We start from the raw sequence: 20,958 nt of genomic DNA on the forward strand, positions 1-20,958 counted from the left end.
GCATATTTCTGCCGTGAAGCAGTTATGCGTCTTGTTATGAAGGATGGGTCAGCCATTTAACTGTTAAAACTGAGACCTTAGAACTCGTATCTCAGGGTAGGTGGCGGAGTTTACGTTGCAAATGTCTATAGGCTCCAGTAACTAATTAACGTCAGGTGGGCCGCGAGCTCGTCGACCTATCTAAGTAAAAAAAAAAAAACATAACCGAAGTACATGCCAAGCGAGAACGAACATGGCACTAGGGCGCAAAGGTCTCAATTTTGATAATTTAAACTAAACGATTACGCAAACTTTATCAGACAGTGTGCTTAGTGCGAGTTTTTAACTTCTCGACCGCGTAAAAGTTAACTCTATGGAGTTGGAACAGCGCCCCTAGCGGCAAACGAAGGGAGCTGTTCCATGCGATCGAAAAGTTAAAAAAACTCGCACTGAGCACACTGGTCAGTTGTTTATTTACGCGGTTATTACGTATTCTGATAAAACATGACTCAGGTCACGTAGAGGGCACTTAAATTGACAAACTATACACCACACCCATATGTAATATATATAATATATATCTTAAATAGCAGTGTGATTTTGTTCGATCAACTATAATTTAGTAAATAAAAAGGCAAACTGTTATAGAAAACTTATCTCGACAAGTGCACGTAATTAGGACATTTAACCTACGCCACCAGATAACTTCAAAGTTTTATCTCGTTTTTTTTAATTGACTTACGTAACACACACACGAGTCAACTCAAACAAAATAATCATATCAACCAGAGAATCTAAACAGACGAATTGATTTCAGAACACAAAACATCACACATCCACGAAAAAAAACCTTGCTGATGGTCTAGTAGAGAGACCATGTCAGCGTCACCGGGCTAGTAGGTCAGCTCACGGGGCTCAAACCTGACGACGTTGCTAACACGAACCCTACCAAGAGCCGTGCTTCGCAGAATCTACCACCGGAACGGAAACGCGACCCACCGAGAAGATCCGGTGAGAAAATTTCTTTCTTTTTTTTTTTTCTTTTTCTTTTTGTAAAGACATTAGGTTACAGGTACCAGATAACGGAAATAAATGTAAGATCTTTATTATACACATACATATATCTAATATACATCCAAAAACCTGGAAAAGACATTTTATATTTATCATACAAATATCTTCCCTTGGCGGGATTCGAACCCGCGACCCCCTTGTGTAGTGACCATGTCACTTACCACTACACCAGACGGCCGTTAACTCACTCAGTGGGCTTAAAAAAACCCGGTTTCGAATAACAATAAATATTAATAATTTGTCTATATCACACACACACAGCGTGCACTCGCATCGTGTGCCAGCGATAGCCAATTATAGCCGGTAATTGTAACACAAACAGAATCGCCCTTGGAAGCGCGAAGGTCGTTCGTGTTTACAATGTTTGTCACATTATGAGATTGAAATAAACAGCGATATGTATTATCTGTCGTGTGTGATTACATCGTGAGCGATACTTTAAGTATTACTAGAGGTCCCGCATTAGTCGAAATTCGATTATAATTAATTGGAATTGTAAGTTTGTACACTATTATGATTGTATTTTATACTTCTACTAGCGACCCGCCCTCGCTTCGCTTCGGAAACATTAAAACACACATGAAACAAACAAAAAAAATTAAAAAAAATATTAAAAAACTAGCCTATGTTCATCAGGGACAATGTCGGCTTCTAATGGAAAAAGAATTTTTCAAATCGGTCCAGTAGTTTCGGAGCCTATTCGAAACAAACAAACAAACAAATCTTTCCTCTTTATAATATTAGTATAGATATAGATAATCACAAATTTGCCAAGACTACACTATAAAAATATTAGCAAAGGCAAACAATATTTAATCTATTCTCAATTTGACAACAGACGTCAAGAACAAAAGTTTGACAATAAATAGTATGCATGCGTGTGTACGTCAAATACATAGTATGTAGTGTGTGTAATGTTTTCTTTATTGATTTAATGTATCTTTTGTGCATTATTTTAAAAAAATATTAGCATTGTGCACTTCTTCTCTACATTCTCTATAAGTGTGGAAAATTTCATACTCCTCCGTCCATGCAATTTTCGTAAAAAGGGATACAAAGTTTTTGCTTCACGTATAGATTTACTTTGGCAATAAATTATGTCAAAATATGAAAGTTAGTACGTGGGAAAAATTATCGGGGTATGATGTAGCACTTGCAAGTCTGTCAACAATAGTTTGAAGTCGTCGTAGCCCAAAGGATATAATAATATATATATATTTTTATTGCTCATATGGGTGGACGAGCTCACAGCCCACCTGGTGTTAAGTGGTTACTGGAGCCTATAAACATCTATAACGTAAATGCGCCACCCACCTTGAGATACAACTTTTAAGGTCTCAGTATAGTTACATAAGAAGTCTGTTGAATTCCCGTAAACAGGTACCAATATTTCTAATGAAATACGTACTTAACAAATGTACAAGATTGACTTACACGATAAAGGAACAACATCGTGTAATAAAAATCAAACCCGCGAAATTAAAATTTATGTAATTACTAGCGGCAGGGCGTGCTGTGAGTCCGCACGGGTAGGTACCACCACTCTGCCATTTCTGCCGTGAAGCAGTAATGCAGTTCGGTTTGAAGGGTTTGACAGCCGATGTACTGTAAAAACTAAGAGTATGAACTCGTGTCTGAAGTTGGGTAGCAGTATTTACGTTGTTGATGTCTGTGGACTCCGGTAACCACTTAGCACCAGGTGGGCCGTGAGCTCATCCATCTAAGAAATAAATAAAAAGTATCGTTTAGAAACAGAATTGCGACCAAATGATTAGCTGAGTACAGGCTATAGATGATGTCACTAAAAAACCGATGGGAGATTAGAGATTACAGAGAGAAAACTAATACCTACTGATTTTTCACAGAGGGTTGCAGTGCATGGGCATTTATAGTTATCAACAATGATAGTTAAAGTACTAGTCGTAAAGGCAAAAGATTTTTTGCTGGTGGTAGGAGCTCTTATGAGTCCGCACGGGTAGGTACCACCGCCCTGCCCATTTCTGCCGTGAAGCAGTAATGCGTTTCGGTTTGAAGGGTGGGGCAGCCGCTGTAACTATACTGAGACCTTAGAACTTATATCTCAAGGTGGGTGGCGCATTTACGTTGTAGATGTCTATGGGCTCCAGTAACCACTTAACATCAGGTGAGCTGTGAGGTCGTCCACACATCTAAGCAATAAAAAAAAAAGTCAAACCCGCGAAATTATAATTTGGTAATAATTACTAGCGGTAGGGTGTGCTGTGACGCACGGGTAGGTACCACCAACCAACCCATTTCTGCCGTGAAGCAGTAATGCGTTTCGGTTTGAATGTCTATAGGCTCCGGTAACCACTTAACACCAGGTGTGCTGTGGGCTGTGAGCTCGTTGACCTATCTAAGCAAAAAAAAAAGAAAAAATCATCTATGCTGAAAAAAATATTCATATTTCACGAATTGCCGATATTTCATGATGACTCTTGCAGCAACGTCGTTGTAAGAGCCGGTTAAATAATAATATGTGTATAAATTAATGGTTTCTGTTTATTTAGCTCACTTAACATTCCATTTGCACTAAACATTTTTTCATCATCAACATATGTATATTATATCACAAACTGCTTATCGAAACATTAAAGAGAATAAATAATTGCGACAACAGCAATATCACTGTCGTTGTCAATTTGTATTTTTTTTAATTCGACCCTGAAATATTAATCTAAATCGGAGCATGCATGTCTCACGTGTACCTCAATTCCATACCTTAAATAACGTAAAATTACCTTTCTATATATCATGCAATGCTACAAGAACCTAATAAATTATTTCTTCTTCTTCTCATTCGTTCACTCCTGGCGGAGTGGTCGTGGTTACTTAAGTCATAATGTTTGCTTGCGGCCTTTGAGAGACTTCTCCATCTGTCTCTATTTGTGGCGGTACGTGTACACTCAGTAAGGGAACACTTCGTAGATAACTTAACCAAGTCTGTCCACAAAAAAATATTTAGAGCGCAAATTAATTAATATACCTTTTATCCGCTTTGGATATCCGCTAATATATCCCACGGTTACATTCATTTTGCTAGCGACCCCAAAGCTTGTCATCTCATAGCGATAAAACGCTAAAAAGCTATATATATATAACTACATATTTATTTCCTGATTACCACAAAAAAAGAAGAAAAAAAAAGAGTAGGTACGTATTATGAATTCCAAAACAAAATGTATCTCTGCAAACGATAGTGAGTCACCTACATGAAAACCCTGATTGATATTAGTATTAAGAAGAAAGCAAGTCTTATTATCGCTGAATTTGAATTATTAAGATTGTTTATCAACCATCTATTGGTATCACCGTATTTTTATGTAATAGGCCCAGCAGAGGTTTCCTCCCTGAAGAAAAGCCCTAATACTCGATCACAACGCCATTTGATTAATCCAAAATAAAACTTAACTCTCAGATCACACAAAAAATAAAATACTAGCCGCTTAAGAGAAAATTTAATGACAAATACGCATACAGAAGAATCTACAGGATAATATTTTGAAAGTTATCAAACTGTTTTAAGTATGGCCAGGCTTTTTGAGTTGGCAAACGAGCAAACGGCCCACCTGATAGTGAGTGGTTATTGTCGCCCATGGACTTCAGAAATGCCAGGGGCAAACCGCTGCCTACATCTTTTGAACCTTCACCGATCGCTACCACCGTTTTGTCTATTTCTTTTGCGAAACAATAATGCGAAACTTTTTGGCGGATCACCTTTATTATTACGAATTTGAGACTCGATCCTAAAATTTGTTTGTGGACGTTGGGATCACTACGCCAGTTGGTTATTACACGACACTAATAAAACATGAACATCTCTTCAAAGCGTATTTTAGGTTTTACATGTATTCTTAATGACCGCTCGGGTATTTGGGTAACAGTTGACGTGTGACACAGATAAAACGTGTGTTTAAAATGAGGACTTATGATATTTTCGTAAACATAAGGCGAATTTAAATTTTGCACGCATCATAATGATCATGATTTGGCTTCATACTAAACGTTCGAAACGGTGAAGCATTTCAAAACATTTGTCACGCTTTTGGACCGATTTTCATTGCGGGTAAATCGGTCAAATCTGGCGGGTAGGTATGTATCTGACTGCCAATAAAGTTGGACGAACTCTAAAGCAATTCAGTACCGACCAGACTGACGGAAAACGAACTTGTTATGTACGATGTTCCGATTTTCGCGCCACTACCTTCCTTGCCTGTACCCCTGGTATTGTTGAAGTCCATGACCGACGGTATCTACAAACACCAATATCAGATGAGCCATTTCCAATGCCATTAAAGACGAAAAAAAACCAGTGAAACATTATCAGTCGTCGTTTTCGTAAACACATCATTTCGGATCCTCCTGATCCACTAACGGTGCTTTTAGTTATCTCAAGCACCGGTCAACGTTTCCGTCGAGCCCGTCACTTGCGACGAAGGGCTCGGCGAGTAAATTAACCCACAGACACAGCCCACTGAGTTTCTCGCAGGGTCTTCTCAGTGGGTAGCGTTTCCGATCCGGTGGTAGATTCTGCGAAACACTGCTTTTGCTATGGCTAATGTTAGCAATGTCCTCAGGTTAGAGCCCTGTGAGCTTACCTACTCGCTAATAATACTATGTGCAGCATATCACCACACCCACCATACTCATCATTTCGTAAGTACCATCGTAACGCCAAACAGATTAATCCCGTTAACGTTTCGTACAACTCCTGAACACTGGACGGACAAACGCTCAGCCCACGTCTGGACAGAACAAAAATAACCACGATGTTTTTGACACGCGCGCGATGCGAGGTGCAAGTGTCGGGCAAGTTTCTCTAATAATAAAACTGTGACAGGGTCGAGGGGCGTGTCGACCTATCATTTTACTGTCTCATAAAAAACCTAATCACAAACGAGATCAACGAATATGTTTTCAGCTTGTAGCTTATAGCCTCCTAAGAGCATTTTTAATTAGTGGATAAAGGGAGGGAACTATTGCTAGTTCTGGCGTCAAAGCACACTTTGCTATACAATCCCCGGTCATCGGTCTCGTCGAACCCGTCGCTTGCGACGAAGGGCACGGCGAGTAAATTAACCCATAGACACAGCCCACTGAGTTTCTCACCAGATCTTCTTAGTGGGTCCGATCCAGTGGTAAATTTTACACTGCTCTTGCTAGGGTTCGCGTTAGCAACGTCGTCAGGTTAGAGCCCCGTGAGCTCACCTACTCGGTCGCGTAACTTTTATAACCTCTCAAAGCTTAGGTAGAAAAAAAAAAAGAAAAATATAACTACAATCAATTTCAATTCCCACATAAAACTATTAGTTGAAATAAGTTTATTTCTATTATTTTTTTCTATATGAATTGTATTATTCAGTGTCGGTTGGTTATGCACATAAGACACCAGTATTCTATTCAGTTTGTCAAATTATTAGGGACGGTATCGGGACCATTTCTCCACAATATGCATGTCCAAAGCGATGAATCTGTACACACTAATACGTCAATAATCTCGTCGAAGACTATATATAGCTGACGTCGTAGTACCCTACTTTCTATTAATTTCACTCCACTGCCATTTCTTTCTCCTACATTCGCAATAAAATCATTAACAACAATCCGTTTCAAATTTGTACATAGTTAATATCAGTACATATTTACATTATTAAGTGGAATACAAAATGTTCCAGGTTTTTCCCCATGATTTATATTGATACGCCAATATTAAGGCTTCGTCAAACAGAACGCGTAATTAGCGCGCTTCAGAGCGCTAAACTGACGCCGCGCTATGACGCCGAGATGTGGTGTACTACTGTGGTAACATACCGTCACACAAAGCGCCAGCTCTATAAGCGTCATAGCGTAGCGCTCTAACGCGCGCTAAGTACGCGTTCTGTTTGACGAAGGCTTTAATGTATCACACAGTAATCAGAAATATTTTTTTTGCCTACCTATACTGATAGCCTTGAAAGGCTATATCAGCGTTACCCTAACGTGTAAGTGAACTCTCGGGGCTTAAGGTGTTGCTAACACGGGCCCTAGCAAGAGCAGTGTTTCGCAGAATCTACCACCGGATCGGAATAGCGACCCACTGAGAAGAAATCTCTAAGATAACAAATATATGTAGTTGACAATGTTTAGTGGCGATCAATAGTTACATGCGTATTCAGCGGGCCGAAATAACCTTTTAATAACCTTTGAACCGGAGTTCAATGCTTTTCCATTAATTTCTTACATAGGTATATCAAACTGAAATTATTAATGTCGCGCCGCGCCGATTAGTTCCCTCTTAGTACAAACACAAAGCTGTCGAGTGCCTTAACGCTTCTATTCATTTCTCCAAGACTTGACAATTGCGAATAGTATTATAGTCTTCCTGTATTATGTCTTCGAAGGACTTGGCATCGAACGTTCTAGACGTACGTTGTTGCTGTTTCGGCGCCACTAGAATTGAGACCAATTGCATTGATCAGCTTTATTAAGTGACACACATTTCTGTCGTTTCGTAATTTATATCAATTTCGTTGTGTTGAAATGTAGAAATTCGATGACCAAATAGACACACGTGTGGACCTCCTCCTTCACGCTCTAGTGCATTTGGATTTCATTAAACGCCTACCGATGTACTAGCATATCGATCGGACACTTAAAAACCGGTCACGAAGGTATCCGCCGTTTTCTTCCAGCAAATTCGGCAATACCAAACAAAATATGAATCACAATCCGGCCGGTGTATTCGCATCAAACGACTCGGCATAATCGTGTTCAATTTCAATTTCCAGTCCAATTTTTCTAAAGATATGCTAATAAGTACTCAACGAATAGCTTCCATAGTAAAGGAATAATATGGGGTAATAAAAATCAAAACCGCAAAAGCTTTGCGTAACTACAACTGTGACTAGACCCAAGTCTCAAGGTGGAGGCGGCGGCATTGGTCCTAGCGGCTGCATAAAATATCCCATTTCTTCATAAATCGCTCGCTGCTATACCATGATCCCGATGCGTTTACAAGTGGTGGTAGGACCTCTTGTGAGTCCGCGCGGGTGGGTACCACCGACCCGCCTATTTCTGCCGTGAAGCAGTAAGGCGTTTCGGTTTGAAGGGTGGGGCAGCCGTTGTAACTATACTGAGACTCTTAGAACTTATATCTCATGGTGGGTGGCGCATTTACGTTGTAGATGTCTATGGGCTCCAGTAACCACTTAACATCAGGTGGGCTGTGAGCTCGTCCACCCATCTAAGCAATAAAAAAAAAACGTTAATCCCAGTCAAGGGCAGCGCTGCATCTGTCACACACAAAGAAATCCCGTATCATATGTTTTATTTGTAAAAAAAAAACAACTTTAATTGCTCTCCAGAAATGGTTCCCGTTTATTTTTATATTAAAGGTTACGTTTCGTGGCAGTCAGAAACCGTCTTGAGTATACGATCTTACAATATTTCATGGAAATATAAAAAGGACGAATCTTTATCCTTTTCTTTAATATGGTCATTGTCGGTGAGACTTGCACGGTCTTGTCAGTGCGTCGCGATTGCAATTCGGTGGTAGATTCGGCTAAGCACTGCTCTTGCTAGGGCCAGCGTAAGCAAGTCCTAGGTCGAAGTCAAAATAATCCCAGGTGAGCTCACTTACCAGCCCATAGTTGTAATGGCCCTTAGATTCCAAACGATTAGTTGGAGTGCTGAGATAGCAAGCACTCTTTAACTATAGGCACAAACTTAAAGCCTGTTATGACTAGAACTATTTTTAAGGTTTAATATGGAGTTCAATACATTCATTTTATTATTAGTTGTAGTCTGTTTATGTTGCTGCAATCTTCGTATACAAAATTCTTTTTTTGGGATTAGGTGGAGCTCAACGGATTTCCATCTACACGTTGGGGATGGCAAGCGGAACATATTGTAATTGAACTGACTAAAGCCCTCTGTCACTCTACAGACGGCATCCGAACCTCTGATGAGGGCAAGGTGATACATTTACATAGAGCGCCAACCTGTCGCCACTGGACGCCGAAATGGCAAAACTCTCAGTCTGCGGTCTGTCCGAAGACCGCCTAGACGGCACCACCAGCTCGTATCCCCACGATACCCGTTGACTCAAAACTACCATGGATTGGGGAGTGCGGTTATCCGTCACCTGTTGCCCTTTCACAAGATGCGTGTGGAGTAGCTGGTACGTGCTTTAACTGCTTGGATCCATCGCGCCTGTCTACAAATCCATATCCTAAGAGGAACCGAAACACTTAGGAAGGCAGAATTCGGGCAGATTTCTAACCCGACCCTCGGCTCGACAGCGAAGAGTCGACTCGACTTCTGTGAGTGCACCATCGTACTAGACATGTGTAAGTAATGCGAGTGATATTACTCCGGTAATATTACTCTACGATGTAATGCAACATCACACATTACGCGAAGGAAACAAACATCACACTATCACTCAACATGTTTCTTTCTTTGTCGTGTAATGTTGCATATTACACGAACGGAACCGAGCGAGCGAGACAGACCGATCGACCAAAATAAATGAGCAAGCGACACGGAATTATTCCTAGTGATTTTGAACCGTATGCCCTGGCCGCTAGGTACATTTTTATACCTATGGTACGTCTGAATTTTAATATAGGTATTTGTGTTTATATTTTTCATGCGGCCAGCCAGTAGTTCCCCGCAAGTAGTTACTTAATTTTTAATTCGCAACTTTTGTAAAATCGCTAGTCGCTCGTAATTGTTTAGTAATATTTCATATTAATTTTTGTGTTTGAATTACTTAAGCACTTGTTTGAAAATAGTTTTATTATATGTTTTAATGCGTGTTTAATAAGTGAAAGAAAGAACGGCGTCTAAATGAAAGTACAGTCCTCTTTGGATGCACTTTGAGGAGACCGCTTCGAAACAATGCATCTACTGCTCTCGTATATTAACATTATTGTCGAGCTCAATTTGCAGTCTAAGTCGCCATATGAAATCCGTTCATCTCGCAATAAATTATATTAAGTAAAAAATAAAATTATTATATTATTAAGTAAGTCAATCTCTGTCAAGTAATTTAACAGTGTATTACAATACAAAGTTCATACTTTGTATTGTAATACACTACTGTAATGACACATCCGAATCATTACCTAAGTGATGTGTATGAACACATCACTTAAGTAATGATTCGGGTGTATAGATACAATGTATTCGTCGTCACAGTATCTATTGAACGCACCGAGTAATGTTAAGAGTGATGTGTAATGTTTTCGAGTAATATCACCTGTCTGTAAAAGTGATGTCATATCACATTACATTGGCAAGTGATGTTTTGCGCAAGTCTACATCGTACAGAATCAGGCGGCGTAGCATCTCTCTCTCTCCCCCCGGCCCTCAAATTAGGAGATATCGCGATTTTATTTCTTCATCATCCGTCGTTGGGATTGTATCGTGTAGACGCCAATGTTAATAGATTAGTTATTTAAAAAAATGCTCAGAATATTTCTACCCTCACATGCCAACCTGAGCCATTGGCGCTGATATTTGAGCCTAGGTAGTTAAAATTGATAACGATACAACAATTCTGGTACAAATATGATACAAAGATTCATACAAAATTCAAGTTGATGAAAATTCAACAACACGATCGAGGTAAATATTTACAAAACAAAATATAACCTAAATCCAAGTTAAGTTATTGGGGAATACGAACTCGCAATTTCCCCTTCATAAAATATTCATTTGTTTTGTATCCAATCCAAAGGAAATTACTAGTGAATTCGACAGCGTCCTTGTAACAATAAATTAATAGTGACCCCAATGTTAAAATTATGGAGCGTTTATAGTGTAAAAGCGATTTACTTCTTAACCGACTTTAAAAAAGAAAAACGAGGTGTCCGAAATCATTACGTATTTTAATAGCTGTGTCTCCGACCCTTAATGCGGTACCGTTTTTTTCTTAATATCTGTTGACCTTTCCTGTATTCGTATAAATTTTCAAAAATACCTCTTGTTTGAATAATTTTGGTACCGATTCGAAAGAAATCATTTCCTCTCAATTATATCAAATATAAGTAGTGTTATTTCCCAGTTATTTAGGGTAAGCAATTAGGTTTAAATTTGAAGTCGATTTTAAACGCAATTATTGTATTTTTTTTTATTGTCCTTGTAGGCAAACGATCACCTAATGGTGAGTGATGATCGTCGCCTATGAACTTCAGCAATGCCAGGGGCAGAACCAAGCCACGGCCTCCGTTAATTTTTATTACACGATAATATTCCCTTCAGCGTGGAATTCATCCGTGAACATTTGTTAAGTACATATTTCATTTAAAAAAATGCCTACTTGTTTGCTGCGGGATTCGAACGCGGGCACAGTCGCATCGCACGATACGAATGCACCGGGCGTCTTATCTTTTAGGCCACGACGACTTCACATTTTCGACGGTGACTTTTTTCATTCACGAGATTGTGCTCCTTACCTATAACCACAGATCATAGAAAATGATCTGTGCCTATAACCCTCCACAACGTAACCGTGCGGGCTTTCAACGCACTCCGTACCGACACTAGTAAAAATACATTGACTTAAGCGGCAATTAATTTATTACAATCGAAACGAATGCACTACCCACGAACCTATTTAAATATCTATTTGTGTGTGATCGTAAATATAAAACGTGACCAACATCAATGAGGATATACGTGAGGTAGTAACTTTGTAATATATACATGTACTTTACATTGATATAACTTCTGTTAATACCATCGTTATCTGAGGTGTATTCTGTAATAATATAAGTTAAATACGCTGAGCTAAATATTATAGAACACATACCTACGCTTTATATGCATTTAGGGTCGAGACTAGATAAATGGAACATCAACTAGCGCGTTAGGGTTGTCACTTTTTTGGTGACCTAAGACGATGAAATATGACTATAGCGATGCAAGTGTAATCGCTTACGAACCTGTATCTGTACCTGAACCTGAAACCACGGCCCATCTTGTGTTAAGGTTACAGAACCCCATAGACATTACTTTTTTTTTTCTATCTAATCTACTACTACCTAGGATAGCCTTGAGAGGCTATGTCAACGTAACCCTAGCGTGTAGGTGAACTTTCGGGGATCGAACCAGGAGGCATTGCTAACACTGGCCCTAGCAAGAGCAGTCCTTCGCAGAATCTACCAGCGGATTGGAATCGCGACCCACAGAGAAGATCCGGCGAGAAGCTCATTGGGCTGTGTGTCTATGGGTTAGTTTACTCGCCTAACCTTTTATCGTAAGCGAGGGGTTCAACGAGAACGGTGACCGGTGCTTGAAGTACCTAAAAGCACCGTTAGTGAATCGGGAGGATCCGAAATGACGTGTTTAGGGCAACGTCGACTGTTTACCATTCAGTCCACAGGATCGGGTATGAAGACATTACGTGAACGCGGTCTCGCACTTAAAAACAAAACTAGTGAATTTTGTAAGCCAGCACGGGTAGGGATCACCTCACTGCCTATTTCTGCCGTGAAGCAGTAATAAGATTCAATATGAAGAATGGGACAGCAGTTGTCCGGTAAAAATGAGGTCCAAACAGCAGCAATGTTTAAAATTCGGTGCTTTAGGATCTTGAAGCACCGTCCTCGTTGAACTCGTCGATTACGACGAAAAGTTTGACTAGGGAACTAACCCATAGACACAACCCATTGAGTTACTACTCAGTGGGTGGATTCTGCGAAGCTCTGCCCTTACTAGGGCTAGTGTTCGCAAATTCTCTCAGGTTGAGCCCGTGAGCACATCTCTACCCGTCCGGGCATAGCTGGAATAGCCCCTTAGGCTACCAGCGAATAGGTAAGGAAAAAAAACTAGGAAACGTAATAAGTGAGGTCAGTAAAAAAAAATCAGCCGTAAACTTAAACGACTTGATATTAAGGTCGAATTTAGAATGTTACGAATATTACGTTACCAAGATCGATCGTATTCAAATTACAATTATTATTAATATGATCATGGCGCCATCTTTACATATACGTGTATATGTCATTAAATAAACATGTTCGCCGGTGTGGCGTTTATCACGAACGAGTCCCGCACGCAGCGAATTAAGATGGAATCAGGTTTTAGAGGTCATCGAACCGCCCTTCCCGTTCTATTTTCTAACATAAAAAACTATTTACGCAAAAATGAACCAACAAGAATGAAACAAATACGATTGGATAAACAAGAGATCCGGGAAGGCCGTTCTTAATATGCTAATAAGAAAAATAAAGATTTACGTCTATTAAGTAGCTCGCAGTGTCCCTAGTCAATTAAATAGACAACGAAAATGTCATTTATGTTTTCTCGTCTTCTAATTAAAGTTAAAAGTAAAAATTCTTTTTTTTTTTAAATCCATAATCCATATTCTGCGTCTATTTAAGCGATAAGACTGCTCTTTAAGACGAGGAGAAGCGATAAGAATGAAATTATCTAACTTGACAAAGTTTTTCCTTTGGTGTGAAATGAAGATGAATGCTTTTAAAAACCACTGTAGTTTAAGCTATATATGATTTTACAGCCAAGAATAGATTTATTAAAGCAACTTTAATAGCAAAATGCACTATCAAATAACCAACACGCTGAGTCAGCCTTTGATAATAAATAATAAATAGCACTCTTTTTTTTTTAAACGTCTTCGAATTGTTCGTTTTTACGTAACACCGTCCATCTCATAATAATAAAATCAGTCGACTTATTTACATCGACATAGCTCCCTACAAAGATTACGTAGTTACTTTCAAGTTTTATGCTGCACGCTTTTATGGTCTCCTGGTACATCCAGAAATAAACATTTTAGTATTCAACGTTAAAAAAACTCATTTATCTTCGGTTGGAGATATCTTATCGATAACACGGGTCAACACCAAATTTGACTTTGATTGCAAAGCATAAAATTTCGATATTTTAGATGCAATTAGTCAAAAAAAAAATACATGGCATGAAACAGTTTGCTTTTGAACTTTAATAAATTGACCACATATGAAACAAAATGCATCAGCATCGTATTTACACTTTCGTGAAATTTTAAGTTTTTCTGGGCTTGTACAAAACACCTGATCGTTGTTTATGACTCGAGCGCCATCTAGTGGCACTGTGTAAACGTAAACACCCCACTCTCATAGCGCGGTTTTTTTGAAAGTATTAAAATTAATTAAAATTTATAAAAAAATTGAAAAATCGGTATTATTACTATAACTATCACAAAAGCAAACTTTATACCAAAAAAAGGTATTTTATTTTCGTTTTTGTGAATAATTAACGGGAAAAACCTAGTATAAACGTTAGGACAAAGAACGTTTTTTTTTTTTTTGTAGAGTTGTGTAATAGATATATTCTATAGATAGATAAAATAGTAATATTATTTAAATGAAATTAAATCTAATACAATAGACGCCAATACTTTTGCCTATACAACGCGATGCTGACGCATGGATCTCGATGAGAATAAATGTTTAATACTGCATTGCTGATACATTACAATGCTAATAGAACAATCCCTCACGGCTGATCGCGTTCGAAGATTGCACATAATGATGGATGAATTTGAATCGGAACCCGCCCCCAATCTCCGCCATTACTTGGCTCGATGGCCAGCTGCGCATTAATATCATTACAGAACGACTGAGCATATTCATTTTTTACCAGCAAGCTCGTATTTCCTCAAAATCTCAATACATAAACATTCCATGCAGCATAAAACGTTGCTCATAAATAATTTTAATTTATATCAACGAAATATTTTGATAAAGGTTTTATTTTTATAAACGCGGTTACGGTCCTTAAGCTTTAAAATCCAAATTTAACTTCAGGCCAGGCGTAGCTATAAATGGAATCAAATTTTCTTGAAACCCTTATCTTTTCTATTTTATAAATTTACCATAAAATACTTTCCAACAGTTCGTTAAGTGTAAACACTTAAATTAGATATTAAAAATTAATATTACAGTCCACAACCAAAGAACTCCTGTCCCCATAGCGTAAAAGACTTTACATTGTAATCTTCAACGTAAATCAATCAATCAAATCAACAAGGTACATGAATGATGATTCATCTAGTAATTTATAATATGCAACATGTGTCATGTGGCGCATCTTGTGTTATTATATTATATCCCGCGTTTACAAAATGATCAAAGAAATAATGAAATACCCAACTAACCCGTACACACTTCGTTAAGTGTAAACACTTAAATTAGATATTAAAAATGAATATTACAGTCCACAACCAAAGAACTCCTGTCCCCATAGCGTATAAGACTTTACATTGTAATCCTCAACGTAAATCAATCAAATCAACGAGGTACATGAATGATGATTCATCTAGTAATTTATAATATGCAACATGTGTCATGTGGCGCATCTTGTATTATTATATATCCCGCGTTTACAAAATGATCAAAGAAATAATGAAATACCCAACTAACCCGTACACACACAAACAAATACAGCGAATACAGTTGAAAAAAAAAAACATGTTTATATACGTATATTTGGTCCACATTTTCTAATTTCAAGTGTATGTCACAAATGCTATGCATGTCTGCAAAGAATAAAGCAAGCGATAGCGGACTGTCGATAGCCCTGTGCTTACATTTGATTACTTGAGTACAGAATAAGGACGTTCGGATTGCCGATAATACCGATCTAAGTATCGTATGGAAGGTTTAGTATGTAAAAATTGAATATATATAGTTACATTACTACGCATTTTGCACAGAGCGTTTTACCCATTAGAAAAGAAAGTTTATCAGCATAAAACCCGCCGCATTTCGTAAATTACTAAATCTATATAAATAAAAGGCGATGTGTTCAATCTCCCCATAGACTACAAAACGGCTGGACTGATTTCGATAAAATTTTCAGGAAATCTTCAGGTTGCCTTAGCGGATGATCCTGTGAAGTTTGGTAGCGATCGGATCCAAGTCAAATCAAAGATCGGTCAGCAAAGCGAGCGGGATTGACTAGTATTTCGCAAGAACGAGGTTGAATCTGTTTACGATATAATTTAGGGATGTGACGGCCTAGCAAGGATTAGAATGTTATCTAGGACAATAATTACCCGAACCTAAATGTCAATAGGCTTTTATAAAGCATGCGGACGGTGTTTGAATACGAGGAATAGAGAACGGGAAAACGACACAAAAGATTCCAGGGATGTAAGAGATAGGGGTGACAGCTTGTCCAATCTCTAAAACCTAAGATAGATTGATGGTATGCACTATGCGTTGATAATCATCCGACTAAAATGAAACACGGTACAGATTTTGGCACTGCAAGCAGGGTTTTTATCATAGCATCATCAGCATGCGATAGGTAGCGTGCGAAGTTTCAAGAAACCAATTAATTTCGTGCAATTGGCGTTAAAAATAATCGACAGTACGTTTCCAAAGATCTTTTTTGCCACGTACCATCCGGCTTTGGAATGAACTCCCCTCCACGGTGTTTTCCGAGCGCTATGACATGTCCTTCTTCAAACGAGGCTTGCGGAGAGTACTTTATGGTAGGCAGCGGCTTGGCTCTGCCCCTGGCATTGTTGACGTCCATGAGCGACGGTGACCACTTACCATCAGGTGGGCCGTATACTCGTCTGCCTACAATAAATAATAAATAAATAAAAAAAATGGCGTAAAAACGTGACAGTCGTTCAGAAAGTGTTCATTTAATCCAATCATTGAAACCCAAGGAAATAGTCCAAGTTCACGAAAAAATTATGGACATCTATCAAGTCAAGTCTGAACTTAATGTTTCGGAACCAAAAACAACTGTCAATCTTTGGTTTGTTATTGAGATTTAAACTCATTTTAAACGTCAACTAGCGTCATCTATGTTACGAGTTTGGAACTATAAGCATTGAATTTTCACAGGAGGTCAAACTGTATTTGGAATTAACAGGAATGCAATAACAACAAGCCAACCAAAGTTGAGTGACATTGGCAGTACCAAGTGGGTGATTGAAAGAGATACTTTTAATATTCGTTCGTTTTTTTCGGTATATTTGAGATTAACGTACTTACTAGCTTTTTCCTAGAAAACTATTTTTATTGCACAAGTTCAATAGATGGCTCTTAGCATTGCGGAAGTTAAAAGGTCATCAGAGCCTATTTATATCAAAACCCATTAACATCAGAACCACCTAACCACCAGTCTCAATTATATAATATTTTCAAACTAGAATGCCATAAAATTATATTAACTTCATTTTATATACTACACCTACCCCAGCACAATACCTTTTACCATTCCACTCTGAGACTTATTCATGGTAGTATCGCAGCCCTCCAGATAAATTTCCTGTGGTAATTTAAATAAAAATTGGAAACAATTTTAAATATAATATCTGACATATTCAAAGATTTCAAAAGCACCCCTGGTAAATATAGTGGTCAATGTTATTCTAGTTTAGTTGTTCTTAGCTAAATAAAGTAGTCAAATTTAGTTTAGTAGCTCTTCAAAATTTATGTTTATTGTCAAGAAGATCTGATGAAGTCAAGTACCGCAAAACCGTTGAACGGGAAGCCATTTTTTTGCTACAGAATGGCAAATCTCTTCAAAGTACACATGACAGTTAATACTATATAATAATATAGTTAATATATTATAGCTGTTTTTTTTTTAAAAACTATAATTTAATGTCTACCCGCATTGATAAAATAATAAAATTTTATTGCTGTTTGTGGAAGATTTAAACCCTGTATTATAAAAGTAGTTGGCTACTGGTGCACACATATTGAGCTGTATGATTATGTTGGTGTTCACATCCTACAAGAGGGTACCAATTTTTGTGTAATAAAATGGTGTCTTGTAATATTATTAATTGATATTAATAATTGTATCCACTAAAGTTCACAAATGACTTCCAGAATATAGGACTAAAATTCTGTGGTAAAAATCTTCATCAATATAATTTACCTAATTACAATACAGTTGAAACCCCACAACTGATATCTCTAAGAGAGTGGTATCTACTTTGCATCTAGGGGCCCAAGACCACTTAACACCAAGTTTGGCTATGAATTTGTTTCTCACATTTATAAAAAATATTTTTTTATTTATTTCAAGACATCATAGTCTCATAGTGCATTAGTACTTCAAATAACTTAAGAACTATATTAGTATTTCAGTAAATATATCAACTCCGTCCCTGACAGCCTCATCGAGCAGCATGTCGAACATACAACTTGATGAACCTTCTCAGAGTCCGGCCATCCAGTCTTTTTTCTAATACCCTCAAGATGTTGTCGATACTTCCTCCTATATATGCAATAAAGAAAATGAAAAATGTCTATCTACCCACACCATTTCTAAATATAGATTGAAATTCTTTCTTTATAACTTTCCATACATTATTTTTACCAGCCTATTTAGAAACATCACTACTAAGCATCAACTGTCTTTATTTCCGGGAATAATTTAATTACATCCTAATTAAGTAAATTGATGAGAGTTAAACTGTAGTTAAATTTTGTAAATTTTAATCTAGAGTTCAGTTACTGAAACTGAATCTACTTAAATACATTTATTTCGTTTTGTTTTATAATTTGCATAAAATTCATGAAAACTATCTACAATTAATTACTTCCATCTAATAATATAGTTTAAAAAACATCAGTGAATTTTAAGGGGCTGTTATGGTGCTTCCATTTTGAATTATGTAACATTATTTTCTAATTGGAATATTTAGGGCAATTGATGGAGGGTAGTTGGTAAATCGACATTTTCTTGAATATTTACGTTATCTCTTATGACATTCCTTTGTTACGGTGAAAGTTGCAGGTGGTTGCATAAACATTTTTCGATTATTACAAAACCAAAACGATAATACTGTTAATCAGGTTGTGATCATAAACAAAGACACTCAACATCAAACTGCTATTTATTTTCTCAAGGTTGACAAAATGATGTACCCATTAAATAGGTCTGTCAATGCAGATATGTTTGTGCGTATAATTATAGTTTCATACCTTCTGGACGCTGAAGTAAAACCACTACACCAAAATCCAGATCTTTCCGATGATTCCACACAAAATACACACAAGAGTTTTTAAAACGTTGCGAATTAATGCTCTCACAAAACCAAGAACATCAGACGGAACAAGAAGCAAAACAAGAAGGAGACTATAATTTCAACAAAATATATGCAAGAAAAAGATGCAATAGGACTGAATTGTCCTTGGTGTTTCTTTACAAATTATGTTTTTCTCTCTTTATTTTCATATTCAAGACCGAGACAAGTAGTAGTGTGACAGTTCAAATTGAAAGATCAGCTGTCAAATTAAAAAGAGAAAGACTATATAACCTACCTACCATCCAAACAAAATTTATGCCATAGTGCTTTTTGTTCTACTCGGTAATCCATAGTGTAAAATCAGCTGTTATTTTCTTTTAACTTTTTTTAAAAGTGGTTGAAAGGCATACATAGTATTTGGTGAAATCAGAAGATGCAGACGTAAATTATATATCTTTGGCTCCGACTGTTTTGTGGAGGCTGTAGACAGGAATTGTAATTTCATCAGTATGTCACCATGCAATAAACAGTTATTAGTGACTACAATATAAATCGTTAAGACTTTGACTACCTAAGGCATTTTCAAATTTATTTCCAATTGGCTTAATGTGTTTCTTAAAAATGTTTTTCGTGGTTTGAATGAACTAGTCCTTGTCTATATAATTTCGTACATTTCATCTAGGAAAATATCGTATATGGGGCCGGTGATTCTGATTTTTTTTATTAAATCTACTTTTATACAGAGACCACAATCACGCTCGACACGTAAATATAGGTAGGCAACAATAAAGGTAGATAGTGATAGCTTTATCTCTTCACCTTCATCTCTTCTCCTTCTTTCGTCGATAATCCCTAATTCTGAGGGTCATGCCTCAAATAATAGCTCTTTGCTGGATTATCCTTCACCTCCGTATGATAAATTATGGTGTATATTAGGTAATTTACTTTCAAGAGCTAAATAGTTATTTGATCTGTTTACTAGTGTGATTTACTTTATACGACCTAGTAGTAACTAACTTTGTATATACTTATCTTTTTCTAAAATACGTCTCACAATTTCGCTCAGCTTATTTTATTCAATCTATCACCATCAATAATAGCTGCTAGACTATTACAATTATATCACTTTTTTGACTACTTTATAATGCAGGTGTATTATTCTTAGTCCAATACTTCATTGCTGAAGGTCGTGTCCTTGAAAGCCCTTCGTGGCTCTTTGTACCCTCAGCTTCCATTTGCTTCGGTTTTCGGCTTCTCTCAGGGCTTTCGCAACAGAGTCCAGTGAGCGCAGTTATCTGATCCGACCAACGGTTTGGTGGCCGGCCGGCGGGTTTTTTCTCTTCTACCTTGCTAACCACAATCAATCTTTCAAGGTTGTCTGGTAGCCGCCGAGCAATATGACCAAAGTAACCAAGAACCTTCTGGTAGCAAATGTCGACAGTCTCGTTTCTATACGAAGTTGTTCGAGGACAGATTTGTTTGTTCTCTTGGCGGTCCACGGTATGCGGAGCATTCTTCACCAACACCACATCTCGAACACTTCTATTTTTTTCCGCTCTGTTGTTCGATGGTGCACCATAGAGGAAAATCGAGAAAACCAACGTCCGGACTAGTCTCATCTTGGTAGCATTGGAGACTTTTCTGTCCTGCCAAATACGTATAAGCTTGCTCATCGCAGCTTTGGCCATTTGAATCCTTCTCTTGATCTCCCGTTCGCTTCCTCCCTGGGAGATCAGGTGTAATGTGTTAATAGTGTATGTGTGCAATAAAGCGTGCTCTCTCTCACTCTCTCTCTCTAGGTTCATAATATTGTACCAGCAATAATACTAAGTGGTTTTTAGATTGGTTCCGATTTAAGATGGCTCTGCTTCTGCTTTTACTTCTTACTTGTAAGC

The 20,958-nt window shown here is 37.7% G+C and overlaps 1 protein-coding gene across 1 annotated transcript in view; it reads right to left on the minus strand.

Moving 5' to 3' along the window:
* The window catches only part of LOC114240441 (phosphatidylinositol-3,5-bisphosphate 3-phosphatase MTMR3), a 110,779-nt gene extending 91,614 nt beyond the window's left edge, over positions 1–19,165 (minus strand). Inside the window, exon 1 of the mRNA XM_089733767.1 lies at positions 19,020–19,165. The gene's annotated coding sequence lies outside the window, so the exon portion shown is untranslated. The remainder of the gene's footprint in view (positions 1–19,019) is intronic.
* Between the last annotated feature and the right edge of the window lie 1,793 nt (positions 19,166–20,958).

The sequence above is a fragment of the Bombyx mandarina genome, chromosome 16 (genome assembly GCF_030267445.1).
Source record: "Bombyx mandarina strain Sakado chromosome 16, ASM3026744v2".
Lineage (NCBI taxonomy): Eukaryota > Metazoa > Arthropoda > Insecta > Lepidoptera > Bombycidae > Bombyx > Bombyx mandarina.